This window comes from Mus caroli, unplaced genomic scaffold (assembly GCF_978045245.1).
Source record: "Mus caroli unplaced genomic scaffold, Mus_caroli_1 scaffold_6, whole genome shotgun sequence".
NCBI classification, from domain to species: Eukaryota; Metazoa; Chordata; class Mammalia; order Rodentia; family Muridae; genus Mus; species Mus caroli.
Window position 1 is genome coordinate 88,068,353 of NW_028227261.1, and position 23,760 is coordinate 88,092,112.

Sequence of the window (23,760 nt, forward strand, 5' to 3'; positions counted from 1 at the left end):
GATGCATGGGATAATTTCAATACTTTTGTATCTGTGAGGCTTGTTTTATGACTGAATATATGGTCAGTTTTGGAGAAGTTACCATGAGGTAACTAAGAAGGTATATCCTTTTGCTTTAAGGTAAAATGTTCTGTAGATGTCTGTTAAATCCATTTGTTTCATGACTTCTGTTAATTTCACTGTGTCTTTGTTTAGTTTCTTTTTCCAGGATCTGTCCATTGATGAGAATGGGGTGTTAAAGTCTCCCACTATTATTGTGTTTGGTCCAATGTGTGCTTTGAGCTTTACTATAGTTTCTTTAATAAATGTGGATGCCCTTGCATTTGGAGCATAAATATTAAAAATTGAGAGTTCAACCAGCCGGGCGTGGTGGCACACGTCTTTAATCCCAGCACTCGGGAGGCAGAGGCAGGCAGATTTCTGAGTTCGAGGCCAGCCTGGTCTAAAAAGTGAGTGCCAGGACAGCCAGGGCTACACAGAGAAACCCTGTCTCGAAAAAAAAAAAAATTGAGAGTTCATCTTCAAAGATTTTTACCTTTGATGTGTATGAAGTGCCCCTCCTCATCTTTTTTGATAACTTTGGGTTGGAAGTCGATTTTATTCAATATTTGAATGGCTACTTCAGCTTGTTTCTTTGGACCATTTGCTGGAAAATTTTTTTCCAGCCTTTTATTTTGAGGTAGTATCTGTCTTTGTCCTAGAGATGGGTTTCCTTTATGCAGCAAAATATTGGGTCCTGTTTATGTAGTCAGTCTGTAAGTCTATGTCTTTTTATTGGGGGATTGAGTACATTGATATTAAGAGATATTAAGGAAAAGTAATTCTTACTTCCTGTTGTTGTTGTTAGAGTTGAGATTCTGTTCTTGAGGGTATCTTCTTTTAGGTTTGTTGAAGGATTACTTTCTTGCTTTTTCTATGGTGTCATTTCCCTCCTTTTTTATTTAAAAGGAAGTGACTTCCTGAAATAGATTTAAAAAACAATTACTTTCACTCATAACAACAGAAACTTCCTTTGTTTGTTTTTTCTCAATATGGATTTTTTTTTATCCTAACTCCTACCTCACTTAAAAACATTGATTCACATCAAAAAAGAAGCCAGAAAATTAATTGATGACTCTCTTTGGTATTCTGTTTCTTACATATAAGAACTAACCTTCAAAAGTTCAAGTATAATAAAATCCCCTTTTTGATATTAATCTATGTTTCCCTCCTGGTCATAGTTGTAGAAATATAATTTAATGAATTGTAAACACTCATACACATGTCAGTAAGACCCTACAGTACAAAGATGATTTAACATGTGCAAAATAATAAGAATTTACATCTTTTATCATTGATATCAACACGATTTGCCCTGTTAAATGTTTGCATCTGTCTTTGGTATAACATTAATGGTTTGTTCATCAAGCAGTTTCCTAATGGCCCTTATTCTTTATATTTGAGTAGTTAAAATATTAAAATATTCCTTACTGAGTCAAAAATCGAAGGAGTTTAAATAAATAATTCAATACCAGAATAATAGCTTCAGTAGAAGACACTGCATGAATAACTTCAAGTCACCAAAGAAAAGTGATTTCCAAGCTAGAATGAGAAACCCAGTCCAAGTCGGGCATGGTGTCGCATATGTTTTATCCCAGCACTTGGGAGGCAGAGGCATGTGTATTTCTAGTTCGAGGCCAGCCTGGTCTACAGAGTGAGTTCCAGAACAGCCAGGGCTATACAGAGAAACCCTTTCTCAAAAAAACAAGAGAGAGAGAGAGAGAGAGAGAGAGAGAGAGAGAGAGAGAGAGAGAGAGACTGAGAGTCCAACTGTTAATTAGATATTGATATAATATAAATTAAATTTAATAAAAATTCCTGTAAGATGTGCTTCAAATATACTTTAAGATCCTTTGATTCTAAAGTTACAATGAAATATTGTATACCAAAGAAAAGATTAAACAAAGAATTAGAAACAAGATATGGAACCCAGAAAATAAAGACAGCAGCGAAAGTCAGCAAGGCAATATTTCAGATTGTGAGGAAACCTAATCTAGCAATAGGATGTGAGGACTAAAGAGGAAGAATGCTGGAAGGAAAGAGGAAGGAAAGAAATTGGATTCAAGTGTAAACAAATCCAAGGTGCTGCCATGAGCTGCAGCAGTCACTAAATGAATAAAGAAAGCTAAACAACAACAAGAAATATAATTGGTTAACACTTAAAGATAATCATTTGTAAACTATTTATATATTTATATTGGCATAGTAGGTGATGTATAATACTGACACCTATAATGGTAATTTACTTCTACAGCAGGGTATAAGCATGCAATATTTTTGAATAAGGATAACAAAACTTAAGTTTCATATTTTCAGACAGGAACCAGCAGAAATTCAACTTGCATCTGGTAAAGAAATGGCTTAGGTTGTTTGAAATATGAAAAAATGGAGGTTGTTGGCAAGCTGAATTGAACCATGAGGAGAGCTATGGTTGGAGATTGCTAGTTTTGAATGAAGTACTGAAACCCTTGAACATGCATTTAAAAAAAGAAAAAAGAAAGAAAGAAAGAAAGAAAGAAAGAAAGAAAGAAAGAAAGAAAGAAAGAAAGAAGGAAGGAAAGAAAGAAAGAAATGTTGAATGTGTAGCATGGGCTTGAGATATGTACAGGAACAGATCACAACTTGTCCCTGAGAATTCAACATAGAACCAAGCTTTCCTGAACTCAAGGCATTTAAGGTAGATCAAAAGGCCAAGTGAGGGAAGGGAATGCAGCACATTGAGCACAAAATGTTAAAAATATTCATTTTCAATTATTTTTTTAAATGAGAAACATACTAGTTTGCAGAGCAAATTCCGTTTCATACGATAATTTATTTGAATATGCCTTGAAATATACTGATGTATTTTTGTCAAATTAACTGTTACAGTAATTATCTATGGACAATGCTCTGCTTTGGCACTCAAATATCTGAGCATGAAGAGTGAAATCAGCGTGAGATTTGTGTTATAGAGACTCCTAACCCCTGAAATAAAACACAAAGTTATGCTTGTTGAATGCCTTTACTCTACTGTCTGTGTGAAAATGGTGGGCTTAGACAGAGGGGCAGGAAAATAGAGGGAGAGAAGACAGAAGGGAGGGAGAGAGAGTGTGAGCAGGAAAGGACTGGTAAGATGAGAAAGAGAATAAGGGGAGTAAAGTTTTCTGAGATCCTCATGAAATTCTGAATATGTGAACCTTTGCTCTCTTTTTTCTTTTTTCTTTTTTCTTTTTCTTTCACAACATATTTTATTGGTCAAGGAGCAGAGTACACAGACATTCCCATTCTTATCACACATACCCCAAAAGAGCCATATATTGTGTTCACTTACCCGAACTCTGAAGAGTCACATTGTGAGCCGTTGCTTTCTTTAACACCTTGGTTTTGACCTGTTACAGCTACCGTTCACTGAATGTATGGCACTTGCCTTGACCAACCTAGAAGAGGAGAGACATGTAGCTTTATTCCCTACATTAAGGAGTAGTTCAGGGTCCCCTTCCTTAGGAACTAGGAACTCACTCACTGTTCTTTACTTTTATTACTTCTTAAGTTCCTTATTTTTGTAACCTGTACCTGAGGAGGAGATTTACTGTCAACTAAATTTAACATGGTGTATAAGGGAGAGCAGAAAGGAGAAAGGAAAGAAAAAATTGTTACTGACTAAAAACATATTATTCATTCATTCATTGATCCATTTACTAATACAGAGCCAATTAAAAGGAAAAAAAAAAACATAAACCAGATACCAAGCTCCTGCTCCATATCAAAACACTTCAATAAATGCTGGGCCCTTCCCTGAAGAAGACAGGCAGGAGCAGTCCCTTCAGGGAACTTACTGAATCGCTGCAGGAACAAAAGAATCTGAAGCATATTTGTTCAACATCATTTAGTTGTGCTGACAGTAAATGCTATCCAGAGGGTACTAAAGCCTAAATATAGATGTAAGTTTGTTTTCATGTTGAATCCTACTTTCCCTGATTGCTAAGAACTGTTTGCAGCACAGCAGGTGTCAATAACATCAGCAAGAGGAGTGAGTAGGAGAGCATCCCTGGGCACCTTTGGGTCTGCCAAGAGTTCTGTCTGAGTCACAACTGAAGAATTCCTGTCTGCTCTAGGCTTTCTGCTGCCACACAGTGAGCTAACTGTTCTTTTAAATATTGATAACTGGGCTCATATATCACAGTGCTGAGAGAATGACAGTTTCAGTGCATAATGGCTAAAGCTTTCTACAATAATCAGATACTCAATAATTCATGAAAATATATCCCCCCAAATCAAATTGGAAACTATTTTGTGTAATATATTATTTAAAATTCAATATTATCATGCACACAACTTCTCCACAGCCAGAAGAGCACCGTTTCAAAACGTGATTATGTGCGGACTCTATTTAAAAGTGACAATTTTGCTTTTCATTTGTTTAAGGGCTTAAGCAGAGGATTTCAACTGGAACTAAGTCATCTGACAATGAAACCCGGGTGGTCTCAACAGCTTCTCAAAAAGTTACATTAAGGTCTGAAAAATGCCTGCACATTTGGATGGGAGAGACATGAGTGTTTGTGGGCAAAAATCTTAATTTGATCAGTTCTGTGTCAACTTGCACTGAAATAGTCTTCTCTAAATTAACTGCAATTTATCATCACTCTAAGATGGATTGTGACCTCCAAAATTTGACAGTCAGGATGCCTTCATCTCACCCTTGTGCTAAGGCAGCTTTGGTGAATTGGGTGGGGGAAGGGTTACTCCATGAGCACAAGATTAGTCAGTATTCTGGCTTCCTATTATGTTCTTGCTGTAAATGTGCCTATTCTTTCCTACTGTTACTTAAATACATCTTTTTAAAAAATGTGATTCTGAATGAAGCTTTACATAGCTTTCAAAGAAATGACATATCCTCCATTCAAGGAATTATGATATCATTATATATATATATATATATATATATATATATATATATATATATATCACATTTTTGTTCTAGATGTGACATGCAAGCCAAGGACTGGGGTAAACCTGAGACCAGTGTTTTAACCTAATAATTTTGTTTAGACACTGGATCCCCATTTTCTAGTCCTATTTTATTTTAAATAAACCTGGATCATCATGACATTCAGCCTTTAAGACAAAGACACACACTGATTGAACAATACCCTGGTGCCCAGAATAAACCCTGATGCTTCATGAGGATGCTATCTGACTATGGACTGAGCCTTTAAATAAATCCCTCAGCATTCATCATGTCTATCTTTGTTTTCATCCTATAGGCAACTTAGTGTGTAGAGACCAGCACAATTACATAAAGCAAAAAAGAATGCCATCTTCTGTGTTGGAATAAACAATAGATTTTGGAGACCTGAGTTTGCATGTCGATATGTATTTTTCTAACTGGGCACAAAGATACTATTTTCATATGTCTCCTTAGGCTTCTCTGTAATGGCTTTACACTTTTCTACAGTAGGAAGGCTTCTATGAAGATCTACATAGTTATTGTAAGATGTTGAGTCAAATGTTTAAGGTCTAAATTTTATCTCTGATTTGCAGAACACTAGATAAATTATCTTCGAGCCTCAATTTTTTCAAGTAGAACATGATACTTTAGTAGTAGCATAAATGGACTGTCTTTGACATATGTGAATCATATGACTAGTTTTACTACAAAAAAGGTTCTTGATGCATATATAATTATGTATACCTAATTAGCATTAGACACCACAAGCACTGTAGGACCTCTGGAATAAGAGGTCATCATTTTTAGAAACCCAATTTTTCCTACTTTGTTTATCTTATTTATAAACTGTATTATGTAAATTGACCTTACTCCAACTAGAAGGTTAAATGCTATCTTGGTATTACTCTAAAATCTAAGATGGCAATAGCATATATTTGCTTAATAAACTGTTGGCTAGAAATGGCATTCCCACTAAAGGGTGTTAGAAAATAAGTCATAGGAGGTAACAGTGGTGGTGGTACATGTTTATAGTACTAGTACTTGGAGCCAGAGGCAGGAAGAGAACAATGTGGGTCCACCATAGGCAACTTTGTGAGACCATGTCTCAAAATCATCAACAGAAGAATAGGAAACACAAACTCAGGTATGTGGACATCAGAGAACAAAATAAGAAATCAAATGTTTACTGTATGTTTATGTTTAGTGTATGAATTGATGAGAACAATTTTTTTTAAAAATTAAAACTTTGAAAATGAAGCCATTTCATTTTTTTTTCTGAAATAGATTTTAAAATAGTGACAAATTTAGATAATTTAAATGTCACAATACTTTACTGGCTATAGAATGAATAATACAGAAAACCTTAACATGAAGACTGCCTCCCACTTTTTAATACCCTTTCGGATAATGAAGAATTATGCTTTAATGTTTACATGCCAAGTTTATATACAACCTTCTACAGATGTTAATGAAAGGAGTTCAGTAGGGTCAAGCCATCTGAGCATATTCTCATGGCTATGTGTTCATGATAGAACACATCTGTAAGTTCAGTTTATGGTTATCCCTTATCATCTTCCTCTTTTGATTTTTGGCTGTGTTGTTCCAAACAAAAATTAGTTTAATGAATTAAAATATTGTAGAACAAGTCCTTTCCTTCCGCACAAGACTCCATTAGCATAATGAAATATGCAAATCACTCATTTTATATCATCTACATTACAGCAATCGCATTATTTCCCCTACCTAAAAATACTCCTTAAAGAGATTGAGCTGGCCCAGTTAAGAAGATTCATAAGCTAAAAACAGAGAATAAAAGCAGCATACATCAACCCATAATTAGGCAAAGTACAAAGAAAAGTAAAGGTGTATGCCTCAACCCTACATAGGAAAGCTTCATCATTCCTCCAAGGTTCAAGGACCACAATAGAAAAGAGGGCAGAAAGAATTTTAGAGCTAGTGTAAAGGTGTGGGGAGATAGCACAGTCATTGTAGACATCACTTGATTACAAGATCTGCTTAAGACCTGCATAAGTTTGAACCCTACAACATTGAATCAGATGCAGGTATCCAATGATTCTTCACCCATCCCTGAAGGACTATGGGCAATTAATAGTAGGAGTGAGGATCATTTCCTTCTATAATTTGGCCAAGGAAAGTTGCCTTGAGTAAGTTCATAACCTTCTACCTACACTAAAGCAAGAAACTCCAATTAAACACAGTACACCTCATACAAAAAGAAGGAAGTCTAATTGAAAAGACAGGAACTGGAAGTACTGGGAGGAGGATGGGAGAGAGGCATCATGGGTGAAAGGAATGAGACTCATTATATAAATACAAGAAACCCCCAAAGAGTAAAATAGTGAAAAATAAAAGGTTACCCAAGTTGTAGTAGGGTTTTGATAGCTCTACATTGATGTAAAAGTGTACAGACAATAGAATATCCATGAAATATGTGGTATTTCATCCCTGGGTAGTACTATCTCAGCCACATGCATGTATACAAAGTGATTTAAAGGCCAACGACATTTTTTTGTTTCTTTGTTTACTTGCTCATTTGTTATTTCTAAGAAAAAGCATAAAATTCTAAATAGTTTCTTTCTCTTGGTGCATCCTCTCATCATTTCCACCCTTTTTCTCATCATTAACTGATCACTCAGGAACACATAAATCCTGACTTCATCGATCTATGGTGAGTTTATGATAAATAAAATCATATAGTTTTTATGAAATTATGCATGATTACTTGAAAGAAATTGTGGACATTGAGAATTAATAGAATCTAAAATAAATACATAAGCTTTGCTCCCTGCCCCTCTGTTAGAAGTGTGTGTCTTGAGGTGATATGGGATATAGGGACATGTTTGGGGGAAAAATGACAATTATAAAAAGATAACACCATATGCAAAACTTGTCCAAAAGAGAAAACTAGGTGGAAATTGTTCCAAGAGGTAGATAAGCCCTAGCAAGGATTAAGTGGGGCCAAGGCTTTGAATGATGCTAATTAAGCAGACACAAGTAGAGAAGTTTTTAGTTAGTATGGAATATTTTCTTAACTCACAACAATATGAGAGTCAAAGAATGGTTAAGGAAAGCTGGGAACATTATTTGTAGGTAAAAACTGTTCCTGTGGCTATATGTAGAGAAAGATATGTAGTGTTACATAAGTGCCTCTGGACTAGAGAATTGAGAAACTCTGTGTAGACCAAAGGCCTACAGTCTACTTTTTTTTTTCCAAACTCTTTCTTTGAGAGGATGAAGGCTGGAAAACATGGGAAAGCACAATCATGTAAAGTCACCAAAGTTATCTTTCTGAACTTGAGATGCTGTCTCTGTCTGAGTGATTAAGGAGTTCCTGCTGGTCTCAAAAGAAGCACAGTTAGAACCACTGGGCAAAAATCACTACACAGCCTAGTCTCAGAAAAAAAAAAAAAAAAGTCCCTTTTTTGAGCAAAGTACCGGCTATCTGCTGGCCATTATCTGCCTGTAATATTTGCAACTCTTCATTGTTTGTCTTTTTTGTTACCTGACATAAAAAAATCTTTTCAACAGGAGACATTTCATTGTCTTTACATGTTCAAGGTTTCAAGTGTATATATAACTGCAGGTAGTACATGGTGCACTGAGGTTGGTAACAAGAAGTGGAGAAAGAAACTCCTTCAGCCAGTGGAAAATAGCGATAATCACCCATTGTCTTCTGTGCCTTTTCAAGATGACCATCATCTTAGCTGTGGGAGACAACACACACAGACACAGACATACACACACACACACACACACACACACACACACACATATACACACACACTCACTCAATAAACACAAACAAGCTTCTTCACTTTTTAAGAATGCATCCTTAAAGACTTATTTTACCATTAGACATGCCTTCACATTTTCTCTTCCTTCCAGACTGATGCTATTCCTATGATACCTGGTACTTTAATAATTACTAGCTTGTCTTGCTTGCTTGATGCTTTTGTGACAAACACCACAGGAAAGGTGGCTTAACCAACATACAGTTATTTTCTTCAGTTCTGTGAATTGGAATTGTGAATTTCTGTTGATTGGTGATTCAGTTTCTGTTGATAGATTTGTTCTTGGTTTGTACATAGCTGCTTTTGCTTCAGCAGACAGTTTTTGGTGCTTTGGTAGAAAGGTGGGAGAAGGAAGAAGAATAGGGAGAGGAGTCTTATAAGTATTTCAATAATCTCACATAAGATCCTTAAGGTTGTGAGTTTATTTAACCTTAAGTACTCTCTTTCTTGCAACACAGTCATAGTGGACATAACAGTCTCAATATTTACACATTGGAGGTTCATGTACATTTGAGTCCATCACTTATATTTTTATTGGGAAATGGCTAAGATCAAATCTCAGTGTACTGTTAGTTCTGTGGATATACAAGGAAAAGTGCAAACTTATACATGTTATCAACTTGGTTTTGTTCTGTTGTTCACTAACTTTAGGCATGTTCAATTTCATTTCACATCTTTGTATCCATATGGGCAGATTCTCTTTATGATCTTTGCTTGAAAATTGTTTTCATCTTAATTTCTCACTGATACTTGGTGTGAACATTTTCTCTTAAGCATAGTTTGTTCTTCCTACACAAGTATTTTAGAGAGAAATTGAGTGGAGTTACTTTTTCTTCTACTTCCCTATGGCAAAACTGAAAACCCCTTTTCTTGCTACTTCTAAATTGAGTATTTGAAACAAATCACAAGTTCTGTGGTAAAGTGTTTGCTGTGCAAAGGGAAAGTTGTGCATTCTATTCCTAGCACCCACCTGAAAACTGGGAATGGCAGTATGCACCTGCAGCTGAAATGTTGTAGAAAAAGAAACACCCTAAATTCTGTCTGATGGCTAGTTGGACATGACAGCAAAACTAGTGACTTGCACATTCAATGGGAAAGCCTGTCTCAAAAATAAGGTAGAGATTCACTGAAGAGGAACTTTAACATTAAACATCATGTTCAGGATACATGTTCAGCATACATGTTCATGTGAATCAAAACATATATACCCTTAAAGAGACAACCAACTCTACACAGAGACAAACGCACATACATGGAAATTATCAGAAACACTATCATTGATCATAAGTATTTCATCCAAGGTCTGTTTCAAGGGTTTATCAATTGTATAAGAAACTTTGTGGCTATGGAGGCCCATGTTTTCTTTCTTTTCTTTTTTTTTTCTTTTTTTTTTTTTTTTTTTTTTTTTGAGACAGGGTTTCTCTGTAATAGCCCTGGCTGTCCTGGAACTCACTTTGAAGACCAGGCTGGCCTCGAACTCAGAAATCCTCCTGCCTCTGCCTCCCAAGTGCTGGAATTAAAGGCGTTCACCACCACGCCCGGCTCTTTAATATCCTGTTTGTGATCTTCTTGACAGCTTAGTGCTGCTTGTGTGAAAGAATGCTTTGTTTTTACTGCACCTCACAAATGATCACAATGGTCATTATAATGTTGTCATCCATTGCCATTACATCTTCAAACTCATGGTTTTATTGGTACTCCTTGTGATTCCATTACATTCTAGAAGCTTCACAATTTACAGTGTTCTGGTCACAATGTTTAATCAGTTAATGTTTCCTTTGATAACTTAACCTTTTCTATCACCCAAGTCAGGATTTATCTGACAACCTGCCATCCAGATTAGTCATTGCATAACTCCAGATTTGAAATGTAGAAATTAAGTGTTCTTATACCTAGCTCTCATTATGGAAGTTGTACTTTCTCCTATTCTGGCAATCTTTAAGCCTTCTAGTCATGGTACCATTTTTTTTGAATTATGAAGAACTTTATACTTATGAAACATTGTATGTATAAGTGTGGCAGTATGTTTGTGTGGAAAAACCTTTGTTTGATCCCTGAAACCTACATGCAGACAGAAGAATCATTGGACTGAACATGGGGTTCCCAATATAGAAGTTAAAGAAAGGACTGAAACAGCTGAAGCTACCCATAGGAAGAACAGCAATATTAACCAAGCAGACCCCAAGAGCTCCCAGGGTTTAAGCCACCAAACAAAGAGTACTGATGGAGAGACTCCAGCCACATATATAGCAGAGGATGGCCTTGTCAGACATCAATGGGAAGAGATGCCCTTGGTCTTGTGAAGGCTTGATTCCCAGTGTGGGGGAATTCCAGGGCAGGGAGGCAAGAGTGGGTGGGTGGGTAGGTGAGCACCCTCACAGAAACAGAGGGAGGGAGAATGGGGTAAGTTGTTTCCAGAGGGGAAACCAGGAAAGGGGATAACATTTGATAAGTAAATACATAAAATATCCAATTAAAAAAAGAAAAAGAAAAAGAAAACGATAAAAACAAAGAGAAGCCACTAATATTCCTCTGACTTCTACTTGTTTGTGGTGCCATGCACAAGCCTCTACCAAGTCACAAATAAATTTAAAATATACATCTTAGTAAGCATATGTATATATGTACACATATATGTATGTATAATAATGCCGTGATGCATGATTAAAAATATCATTCAGGAAGAACCTCACAGATTAAGATTACTTACTTAAAAAACCACTGAGCTACACTGTTTCCTCATTGTCTCTAACAATGAAGCAATAAATTTTGTTCTGAATTACAGGTACAAAAACAGTTGTTTCATTTGTACATTTTCACTATATACATATTGAACACAGACTTACCCTACATTCACTGTGAATTTTCATAGAAATTTCATCACTGTGAAATTTCATAGTATAGTGTTCCCATTCAAAATGTTGTTTCTAAAATCAATTTATGTAAAGGGTAGTTATACTAAGGAGTCTATATTAAATCCACATATGGGAAATGAATGACAAGAATTGTGTTGGTTCCATTTAATGGCACAGCTTAATTATTTCCTAAGGTATTTATAAAAATTTGAAATTTTATTTAAAGGTGCATTGATTCTGGTCTACATTCTTACCAATATATATTAATGTTTAAAAAATTATTTTAAGCTGGGCTGTGGTGACACACGCCTTTAATCCCAGAACTTGGGAGGCAGAGGCAGGCAGATTTCTGAGTTAGAGGCCAGCCTGGTCTACAGAGTGAGTTTTAGGACAGCCAGGGCTACACAAAGAAACCCTGTCTCAAAAAAAAAAAAAAAAAAAAAAAAAAAAAAGAAAAAAAACCAAAAACTTAAGACTTAGTAGTTCATCACTGTAGTATTAATGGATAAACATCTTTACATTATTGTTTTACATCTTTTTTATCTTCCATAAAATATCTTCTTGAATTTTTATCAAAAATTATAGTACATTTTTGTCTCATTTCCTAATGATTTATGAAGTACTTTATGTAAACCTACAGCATATATCTTCCAGTTGGTATCTTGCCACTTAAGGTTTTGATCTATTTTGACAAATAGGAATCTCAATTTTAATGCAGCTAAATGATCAGTCTTGTTGGCTGGGTCTTGTTTAATATGATACTCCTAAAACAAAATCATTTAAATATTCATAATATTTTTCTACCAGTGTTAGAGTATTTCTTTTCTTATTTCAAGTTCTTATTCATCTGGGATCACATTTTAAAAGTTAGGTATATTTAAACATTATTGAGTAAAAAACAAAATGAAAATAACAGGTGTACAATGTGTACAGTTATGTGAAATTTTCCAAATTATGGTCTTATTGCTAACAACACAGATGATAAAAACATTTTTAATAAAAATATTTTAGTTGATGAGTATTTGATTTGTGTGAACTGTAAAATAGTGATTAATAAAACCATTAATAGCACTTGAACACACTTTTCTACTTTTTTTTCATTTTTGTTTTGTTTTACCTTGTTTTGTTCATTTTGGACAAGTGTTTCCATTTTCCTGGGGTAGTTGCACTGCTGATCCATTTGATAAGGTTTCATTTATACATTGCTAAGGATTTCTCTGGAGTTAAGTATAAGGATCAGATATGCCTGATGGATCCACTTACTCCATGTGGATCACATTACACAGCTTGCAAGTAAGTCAATACATTGGAGGATACTTCTTCCATACAATTCACTATGTCTAAACCATGACAGCTGTGACTCGCAGGAGTTCTTGCTGATTATATATGGGAGAACAAGAAGCCCAGTGAATCTACACAGTTTTATGTATTTTCTGACGGTATTAAGTTGTTTACTACCTGAGGATTTAGGACTTTTATGTTAGGGTGAAATATAACACCTTCCTTTATTTATTTTTATTCTTAATAGGACAGAATAAATAAACATAAGAAAAAGAGCCCAAGAAAAGGCACACACACACACAAAAAAAACAAAACAAAACAGATAAAAGCAAAGAAACACACTTGTTTGCACATAAAGGAATTACAAAAAAGCCTCTAAACCAGAGACCATAATATATACACAAAAGTTAAATAGTTTTATTAAATAGATTAAAATAAAAGTAATAATAATAATAGTCCTTGTAGGGCAAAAATGGGGCCCGGTGTCCTCTTGGGGCTAGGGCCACTGGGCAAGGACACAGGAAGTCTGACTGTGCCACAGACCCAATGGAACCACAGGACTGCCATTGGACTGTGGAAAGCCACAGGATTCCACACCAGAGGTGAGGAAAGGGCACAGTCTGGGATCCTCGTGTAACTGCTTTAGTCAGGCTCCAACTCTCGGGCACCACAGATTGCTGGGTACCGCAGAAGATTCAGTTCTGGGGTCCCTGGGCCACACAGACACCAGTGATGAGAGGTTCTCACTCTCCAACATCCCAGACATCTCAGCAGAAGAGCTGAGAACAAAGTGGGGACCCTCAGGCTGAAGGGAAAAGGGCAGAAGGAGAGAGCTCCAGTTGGTTACCACAGGAATGAGAGTGCTAGGCTTGCTCAGGCATGTGGCTTGGGTTGGCAGAATCCATGGCTGGAGCACAGGTAGGCCTTCTGGCAGAAGGTTAGAAGCACAGTTCTTTAGAGGGAGACCTGCTCCATTGCTCCATCACTGCAGGTTCTGATGTGCAGAGATTGCCCATGGTTTTAAGGTGTTTATTGTAGAAAGGCAGAGACAGGGAGAAGTGTAGAAATGCAGAGGGTGGCCATGGCCACGTGGAGATAAGGAAGAAGGGAAGGCAGAGAGAGGGGGAGAAAGGGAACAAAAGAATAAGAGATAAGAGAGGCAAGAGAGCAAAGAGGGGGCAAGCAGCTCCTTTTATAGTGGGCTGTTGCCAGGTAACTGTGTGGGTGGAGACCAGACAGCTTATGTGACTGATGGCCACAGAATTAAGAAACTGGGGCCTTGTGTCAGAAGCCTATGTCTGAGAACATGTGGCAAACTTCCTTTTATCCCTTGAAAATTAACCTGCTGTGTCTCTGGGGTTTAAACTTAGCACAACTGGAAAACAGGCTGCCTTTCATGGTCCCACAGTCTTGATAAAATGTTACTAGACAAAGGACCTCCAAGTATGCCATTGAGTTTGTTTTCTGTTGGCTGTATCCTGAGGAGCATGTGACATATTTTTAAGAGTCGTTTATTTCGTCAGTAAAAAAACTCTTGGAGAAAACTAAATTTTCATTTGCAAATGGTCATAATTTTGAGATAAATCTTGAGTAAGGATTAGGAGAGTATGTCTCTATCACCTTTCAACTCTTTAACCCCACCATACCCAGATTTGCACAGGTCCCATGTTGCGGGAAATATTTTTTTTTAAATGAGACCAGCAAGCTTCCCACACTACTGCCGGGCACTGCCAGGCCACATGTCTCCAGCCGGGTGATCTCAGCTCAGTGGTCTCTCTGGGCTGGAGCTTTTTAGTTCCCTTACTGGATCACTGACAAGCCATCCCATGCAACAACCATCCACTATAGCTTTCATAACACCCAGCAACCTGGTAGAAACAAAACTCTTAATGATTAGCAAGCTAGCCTCACTATTACTGCCAACTCCCTGCCCTGTGGGACCTGGCCAGCTATACTCTTGTGGGCAGTGGCTGTCCTGTTATTATCTAGTAGAGACTCTGACTCAGATCTCCAAAGTCTCTCCACCCAGGTCACTAGGTTCCAACTGGCGGGTCGTTATGACATCAGCCCCATGCTTCAAAGCCCCCACAGCCTTTGTGGTGCACATCAGGCAAACCCAAACTTTGCTGCCATACATTTCTCTCTGGAACCCAGTAGAGTCGTAGTGAGAAGAAAAACACCACACAAACTTAGCTCAGAAACAATGGTAACTCAATCTCCAGGTGCAACAACTAAAACCTAATCTTGTAAGCCTTATTAAATCTGATTCCTCCTGTGGCTAATCCTGGCAGATCTGTCATAATACCTGGGGAACTCCAGCAGCTACATCTTGCCCTGATAATATGCCTGTTCCAAAAGTCCCTAACTCGAAACTCTTTCTTGTCTTCCTTCAAACCTGGAAGTCCTGCCTACTTACCAGGTGGTTGGCTCCCTTGTTCATTAGGGGATTGGTTCACAAGAAGTCACCTGAGGCTGGGCAGTGGTGGCGCAAGCCTTTAATCCCAACACTTGGGAGGCAGAGGCAGGCAGATTTCTGAGTTCAAAGCCAGCCTGGTCTACTGAGCGGGTTCCAGGACAGCCAGGGCTACACATAGAAACATTATTTCGAATAAAAAAAAAAAAAAGAAAAGAAAAAGAAGAAGTCACACGAGTATGTGACTCACTCCTTGTCCATATCTCCTCCCAGAAGAATGGGATTAGCATCAAAATACAAACAGCACCAGCCCCATCCACAATAGTCCAATGCTTGCTACTTCAGTCTTCATGAGTTCATATGTGCATAGGTCCTACTATATTTAGAAAGTATTGTTTCCTCAGTGCCCTCCATCCCCTATGGTTCTTACACTCTTCCTACTTCTTTTTCCAAAGGGTTCATGGAGAGTTAGAATTTGATGGAGACATTCACTTTAGGGTTGAGTATTCCACAGTCTCTCATTCTCTGCATGATGTCTACCTGAATTTATATTTGTTCCAATCTGATGCAGAAAGAAGCTTTTCTGATGATGCCTGAGCAAATCATCTATTTATGAGCATAAGAATGTCACTAGGAGTCATTATATTGCTATATTCCTTTTGTAGAACACCAGTATTTGATATTCCTCTAGTCTTCTGCGCTATCTAGTCTTCAGGTTCTTGGTCACCTAAACAGTGTTGGGTATGTATTTCATCTCATGTAATGGGTCTTAAATAAAATCATATTACTATATTACTCCTACAAGCTTTGTACTACCACTGCGCTACTATTTATTGCAACAAGATACCACTGTAGATGGAAGAGATTTTTGTTGAGGTTGTGCTTACAGCTTTTGCCTTTAGTAGCATGCAGAGTACATTCTGGTACCAAGAACACAACCAAGTACACAGAATGATAGATGAAGCCTTTAGGTAAGTACCAGCTCAACTTCTTCACGTTTAATGAGTTCCATAGGCGTTATTTTCAGGAATAGGACCTTACTGTTAATATGTGGAGAGAAACATATAGTCTAGAGAACAGCCAACCATTGATTAGGGGCTTCTATGTGACCCGTTTGGTCATCAGCACAATGTGTTGTAACTCATTTGCAATTCTGAAGCCTTATTTGGTGAGGACACAAGTCCAGTTAGGACTCTATCTCCCCTGTTGTTTGGCTTTATATACATAATTTAGAACTTCTATGAGTTAGGTTTCTATATGACGGCTCAAACAGTCTTTATTTTTTGCTGTACCTCTGCATAGTCATTCGCTAATCCCCCACTTTCATCCCTCTTTCTGTTCAACCATCCTTTTCCAGAAATCCTCCCATAATCACCTAACCTATTTCCCCTCTTAGGGAGATCTCTCTCTCTCTCTCTCTCTCTCTCTCTCTCTCACACACACACACACACACACACACTCACACACAAACACACATATACACATAGTAAACCCTCATTCTATACCTAACCTCAGTGGTTCTATGGATTGCAATTAACTTATTTGCGACTAACAGCTAACATCCACATATATGTCAGTATATACCATATTTATATTTATTAGCCTGGGATATCTCATTCAATAAATTTTCATTGGATAAATGTGCCACACTATTATGCATTTATCTGTTAAGAGACATTCATATTGTTTACGTTTTCTGCCTATTATGAATGCAGTATCAGGGAGCATGGTTGAGTAAGTAATGACTCCAACAGAATGAAGCATCTTTTGGGTATATGACCAAAAGTGGCACAACTGGATCTTGAGGTAGATTGGGTCTTTTCTTCTTGAGAAACTGCCATACTGATTTCTACACTTGCAGTTTGCATTCCAACAACAATGTGTACTTCTTATACTACAACTTCATTAGCATGAGCTGTCATTTTTATTTAAAAAATTGATTTTGGCCATTCTGACAGGTATAAAATGAAATCTCAAAGTAACTTTGATTTGCATTTCCCGCATAAGTAAGTGATGAACTTCCTTAAAGTACTTCTCAGCAACTTGAGTTTCCTCTTTTCGATATTTCATTGTTTAGATATGTAACTCATTTTTTATTGGGTAGTTTGTTTGCATGGTATCTAGGGTTTTACTTGTTTGCTTGCTTGTTATTTTTTGTTTTAAGTTCATTATATATTATAGATATAAGCTCTCTATCCAATGTATAGTTATTAAAATTCTTTCCCCTTTTGTAAGCTGCCAGTTTTTCCTCACAGTTCATGTTGTTATGAAAAGACATGTCTGTTTGTTGAGTTTTATGAGGTCCTATTTATTAATGGTTGATCTTAGCAGCGCCTGTGCTAATTGTGTTCTCTTCGGCAAGTCTTTCCTTGGACCAATGCGTTCAGGGCTATTTTTCTCTTTATTTTCTACCTGATTCGGTGTATCTAATCTTATTGTGAGATCTTTGATCAATTTGGTGTTGAGTTTTGTGCAGGATGAGAAGAAGTATGGACTTTTTTGGTTTCATATACTTGCAACTATTCAATTTGATGAGTGCTGTTTGCAGAAGATGCTCTCCTTTTTTCAGTGTCTGTGTCTGGATTCTTTATAAAAAAAATCAGGTGTCCATATGTCTGTATATTTATGTCTGGGTATTCAATTTGATGCACTTATTAAAATGTATGAGTTAAATCAAGAACATATAATCAATTTAAACAAGCCTATAAACCCCAGTGAAATAGAATCAATGATTAACAGTCTATCAAGCAAAAAAATTTCCATGGTTAGATTGCTCTAATGCAAAACTATACCAGATTTTAAAAGAATATTTGATGCCAATATGCTACAGAATATTCAAAAAGCTCCAGACATAAGGAACATTGCCCATTTCCTTTCTATTGCTATAGTTATGATGATAAATAAACACATAAAGAACAAAATAAAGAAAGATAATTACACACAAATTTACTTTATGAAATACATGCAAAATAATCACATATATGTGATTATATATATATATATATATATGTATATCATCTTATTCAAAGAAGAAAATATCTGACAAAATACAACACCACTTCATAATAAAAGTCCTGGACAGATTATGGATGCAAAGGAACATACTTCAATATAATAAAGGCAGGTTCTATCAAGCCAATAGCCATCAACAACTTAAAAAGAGAAAAACTCAAAGAAGTCCCATCAACATCAAAAACACAACAAAATTGGTCACTTTCTTCATACCTATTAAATATACTACTTGGCCTCATAACTAGAACAATAAGACAGCTGAAGTAGAGCAAGGAGATACAAAATTTGGAAAGAAGTCAAGATATTTTATACACAGATGATATACATCACTAACCCTAAAATTCCCAGTGAGGAACTCCTATACTTCCAGTGAACTAGCAGAACACAAAATTAATAAAATCATTAGCTTTTCTATGCACAAATGACAAATGTACTGAGAAAGAAACCTTTCATAATAGACTTAACAACGTATGTTGGGGGTAACTCTAACCAAGTAGGTAAAACACTTGTATTGAAAAAAAAGAACACACACATGAAGACTTTGAAAAAAAAAAAAAACCTAAAGAATATATCAGAAGATGGAAAGATATCTTATGCTCAGGGATCAGTAGGATTAATATAGGGAAAGTGGTAACCCTACAAAAGGCAATCTACTGTTCAATGAAATCTTCAAAATTCCAATGTATTTTTTCACATATCTTGAAATGTCTACTTTTATCTTCAAGTGGAAAAAATTAAATAAATAGAACAGGATACCTAAAATAATCCTGAACAAACAAAGGACTTCCAGGAATAATCTCATGTCTGACTCAAACTGTCCTTACTACCAAACTATAGTAATAAAAACAGTACAGTATTGGCATGTTGAGCTTTTATGCAAATTTCTCCAGTAAGGCTTTTCCTAACCTAGGGTAATAAAAATTTTGTCTTTAGATTTCGCCTGAAGAAGACAGTTTTAGAATGCATGTTCTCTATCAAATATTAGTTAGTTAAGCACATGATTCACTTCTTTTATTGGATATTCTATTTATTTACATTTCAAATGCTATCCCCACTCCAGGTTCCCCCCACTCCTGGAAACCCCCATCCAATCCCCCTCCTCCTCTTTCTATAAGGGTGTTCACACACATACACACACACACACACACACACACACACACACACACACTCCCTTCTTGCTGCCCTCGAATTCCCCTGCACTGAGGATCAAGCTTTCACAGGACCAAGGGCTACTTCTCCCCTTGATGTCTCGCAAGGCCATTCTCTGCTACATATGTGGCTGGAGCCATGAGTCCCTCCATGTGTACTTCTTGGTTTATTCCCTGGGAGCTCTGGGGGGAGGGGAGTCTGGTTGGTTAACATTGTTGTTATTCCTATGAGGTTGCACACCCCTTCAGCTCCTTAAGTCCTTTCTATAACTCTTCCATTGGGGTCCTCATTCTCAGTCCAATGGCTGGCATTGAGCATATGCTCTGTATTTGTCAGTTCAGAGCCTGGCAAAGTCTCTCAGGAGACAGCTTTATCGGTCTCCTGACAGCAATGCACTTCTTTGCATTCCAAATAGTGGCTGGGTTTGCTGACTGTATATGGGATGAACGCCCAGGTCAGGCAGTCTCTGAATGGCCTTTCCTTCAGTCTCTGCTTTACACTTTGTCTTCATATTTGTTCCCTTATTTTGTTCCCCTTTCTAAGAAGGACCAAAGCACCCACACTTTGGTCTTGCTTCTTGAGCTTCATGTTGTCTGTGCATTGTATCTTGGGTGTTCCAAGCTTTGGGGCTAATACCCACTAATCAGTGGGTACATACCATGTGTGCTCTTTTGTGATTGAGTTAGCTCACTAGAGATGATACTTTCTATGAATCCATTTGCCATTTCATGCATTCATTGTTTTTAATACCTGAATAGTACTCCATTGTATAAATGTACCACATTGTAACCATTCCTAGTTAAAAGACATCTGGGTTCTTTCCAGCTTCTAGCTAGTATGAATAAGGCTGCTATGAGCATAGTGGAGCATATGTCCTTGTTACATGTTGGAGAATCTTTGGCTATATGCCCGGGAGTGGTATAGCTAGGTCCTCAAGTAATACTATGTCCAATTTTCTGAGGAACGGCCAGAATTATTTCCAGAGTAGTTGTTCCAGCTTGCAATCCTACCAACATAAGCTTTTGAAAGGCAAAGGACACTGTCAATAGGACAACACAGCAGCCAAAAATTGGGAAAAGATCTTTACCAATCCTACAACTGGTAGATGGCTAATATCCAGTATGTACAAAGAACTCAAGAAGTTAGACTCCCAGCACTTGGGAGGCAGAGGCAGGCAGATTTCTGAGTTCGAGGTCAGCCTGGTCTACAGAGTGAGTTCCAGGACAGCAGGGCTACACAGAGAAACCCTGTCTTGAAACAAACAAACAAAAATTCCCAAACAAACAAAAGAAGAAGTTAGACTCCAGAGAATCAAATAACCCTAATAAAAACAACAACAACAAAAAATTGCAACTGAGGAATATTGAATAGCACCTAAAGAAATGTTCAACATCCTTAGTCATCTGGGAAATGCAAATCATAACAACCCTGAGATTCCACCTCACACCACTCAGAATGGCTAAGATGAAAAACGCAGGTGACAATAGATGCTGGCAGGAATACGGAGAAAGAGGAACATGACCCACTTTCAAATTATTTTAAAAATTTTCATTAAAGATTAGGATCAGTTAATATTTAATTTTGTTATAATATGAGTAAATGTAATAGAAGTATATGGGATATTCTGTTTTCTCAAATCAATTAACTTTGAGCATTTGTTGAATATAGTTGAAATAAAATGTCGATGCATTTCTGAACTTTCAAATTCTGTACCACAAGCACATCTCAATTTCTGTCCACAAAAATAAGTACTGCAGAAATTTGAGTCTTAAAATTAAACAAATATGTTAATAATACATGGAAAGTCTATCAACTACTTAATTTTTAAACAAGCCTCTCCTGTAGGTACATTGAATGACTTTTATTGTTTTCAAACCAACTTGTTACTGTATAGTAAGAACTCTTCATAAACTTATACTGAGATGTTAAATCTAAATTCCAATTTTGAAAAAGACATGTTTCATTTTCTATTCTTTTACTACACAGTTTTTCTTTCGTCTTCTTTTCTAATGGCTGTTTTGTTTTACATTTAGGAAGTTCATCAGAGTTCATTGAGAGAAGCAGAATCTACTGTATGCAGAAGATGGAAGGAGGTCAACAGGCTGCTCAGTGAGAGTAACAGTATAGGAAGCACGCCTTCCGAGGTCTGCCTCTTCATAGCTCAGCAAAATGAATAAAGCTTATAGTAATTCACTCTGCTTATAAAAATAGTTATAGAAAGCATTTTAATATAATCACAATAAGGAATGGTAATATTTAGATTCATATGCTAATAACTGTGATTTGGACCTTGCTTAATACATAAAAATGTAAAAAGTTTAAAATTACTAAAGGTAAAATGATGTTAATTTTAATGAATCCATTTACATGATTGTGGTAATTTGCTGAGAAACCTCAAAATATGTCAGGCAGGCCTCTGGGAAGGTTGGAGCCCCATCACTGGGATGAAATACCCTAAGCAACAGCCGAAACTCCTGTTCCCAGGAGAAAATCTTGCTTCAGAAAACCTTAGCTTTGCTTTAAAATTATTTCTGCTGACTAATGCCCCCAAACATAATATCTTTTATTACCTAAATTATTTATTTACTTTGCATCTTGTTCCCAGCTTCCATTCCCTCCTCTCTTCCCTGTTCCCCCTACTCTCTCTTTCTTCCCCCCAACTCTCTTTCTTGTCCTCAGAAAAAAAGTAGGCCTCCCATGGATATGAAGCAGCCTTGGCTTATCAATAAAGACTAGGTGTATCTGCTTCCATTGAAACTTGATAAGGTTTCCCAGTTAAAGGAAAGTGGTCTAAAGCAGTCAATTAAGGGACAGCCCCTCTTCCTGCATTATGAGTCCCATAAGAAGACCCAGCTGAACAAATGTTACATATGTCCAAAGGGCCTAGATTAATCCCATGCAGGTTCTATAGTTAGCAGTTCAGTACCTATGAGAATCTATTGGCCCAGATGAATTGATTCTGAAGTATTTGCAGTGGTGTCCTTGAACTCTTTGGCTCTTTCAGTCCTTCTTCCTGGTCTTCTATAGGATTCTCCAAGCTACTTTTAATGTTTGGCTGCCATTCTCTGCATCAGTTTCCATCAGTTCCTGGGTGACACCTCTCTAGTGACAGTTAAACTAGCCACCTGTCTGCAAGTATAGCAGAATGTCATTAATAGTGTCAGAGATAAACTCCTTCTCATGGCATAAGTCTCAAGTTGGGTCGGTCATTGTTTGGCCATTCTCTCAAATTTTGTTCCATCTTTATCCCTGAATATCTGGTAGGCAGAACATCTTGTGGGTCAACATTTTGTGTCCAGGTTAGTGTCCTGATCCTTCTCTTGGAAGGCATGGCTGATTGCAGGAGGAAGCCAGTTCAGAACCTTTATCCACCTTTCTTAGGAATCTTAGCTAGGCTCATCCCCACAGATTTGTGGGAATTCTCATTGTCTTAAGTTCTTGCTTTTCACAGTGATGCTCACTCCAATCCAGTTGGTTCTCCCAGTACTCTCTCCCCTCACAGTCCCCTTCTTGCCTCATCCCTCCTTTACCCATCCCTCCCTTCTCCATAACCCAGTTTCCTCCTTTAATCTACCCCAGGTGCCTAACCTAATGTCCCTTCACAGTGAGAATCAGGCACCCCCTTGAGCCCTCCTAATTACTTAGCTTCTTTCCGTGCCTAGTTGGTAACATGGTTATCCTGAAGTTTATGACTAAAATCCACCTATAAATGAGTATGCTATATGTTTGTTTTTCTGGGTGTGGCGTACCTCAATCAAGAAAATCTTTTCTAATTCTACTAATTTTTCTGTAAATTTGACATGAAGTCATTGTTTTTAATGGCTGAATAATAATATTCCATTGTTTAAATGTATCATATTTGCTGACATCCAGAAATAGAAAAAGAACTCAAAAAACTAGACAATAGCAAACCAAATTTCCCAATCAACAAATGGGTACAGATGTAAATAGAGTTACTTGACTGAGGAATCTCTAATGGCCAAGAGGCACTTAAAGAAATTTTGAACATATATAGTCATCAGGGAAATATAAATCAAAACAACACTTAGATTTCATTTTAAGCCAGTCAGAATGACTAAATCTCAAGCAACAGCTCATGCTGACAAGGATTTGGAACAAGAAAAAAACCCCTTTGTTGCTGTTGAAAGTGCACACTTGTACAACCAATTTGGAAATAAATTTGGTTGGTTCATAGAAATTACCCAAGAAGCTAAAGGGGTCTGCAACCCTATAGGTGGAACAACAATATGAACTAACCAGTTACCCCCCCCC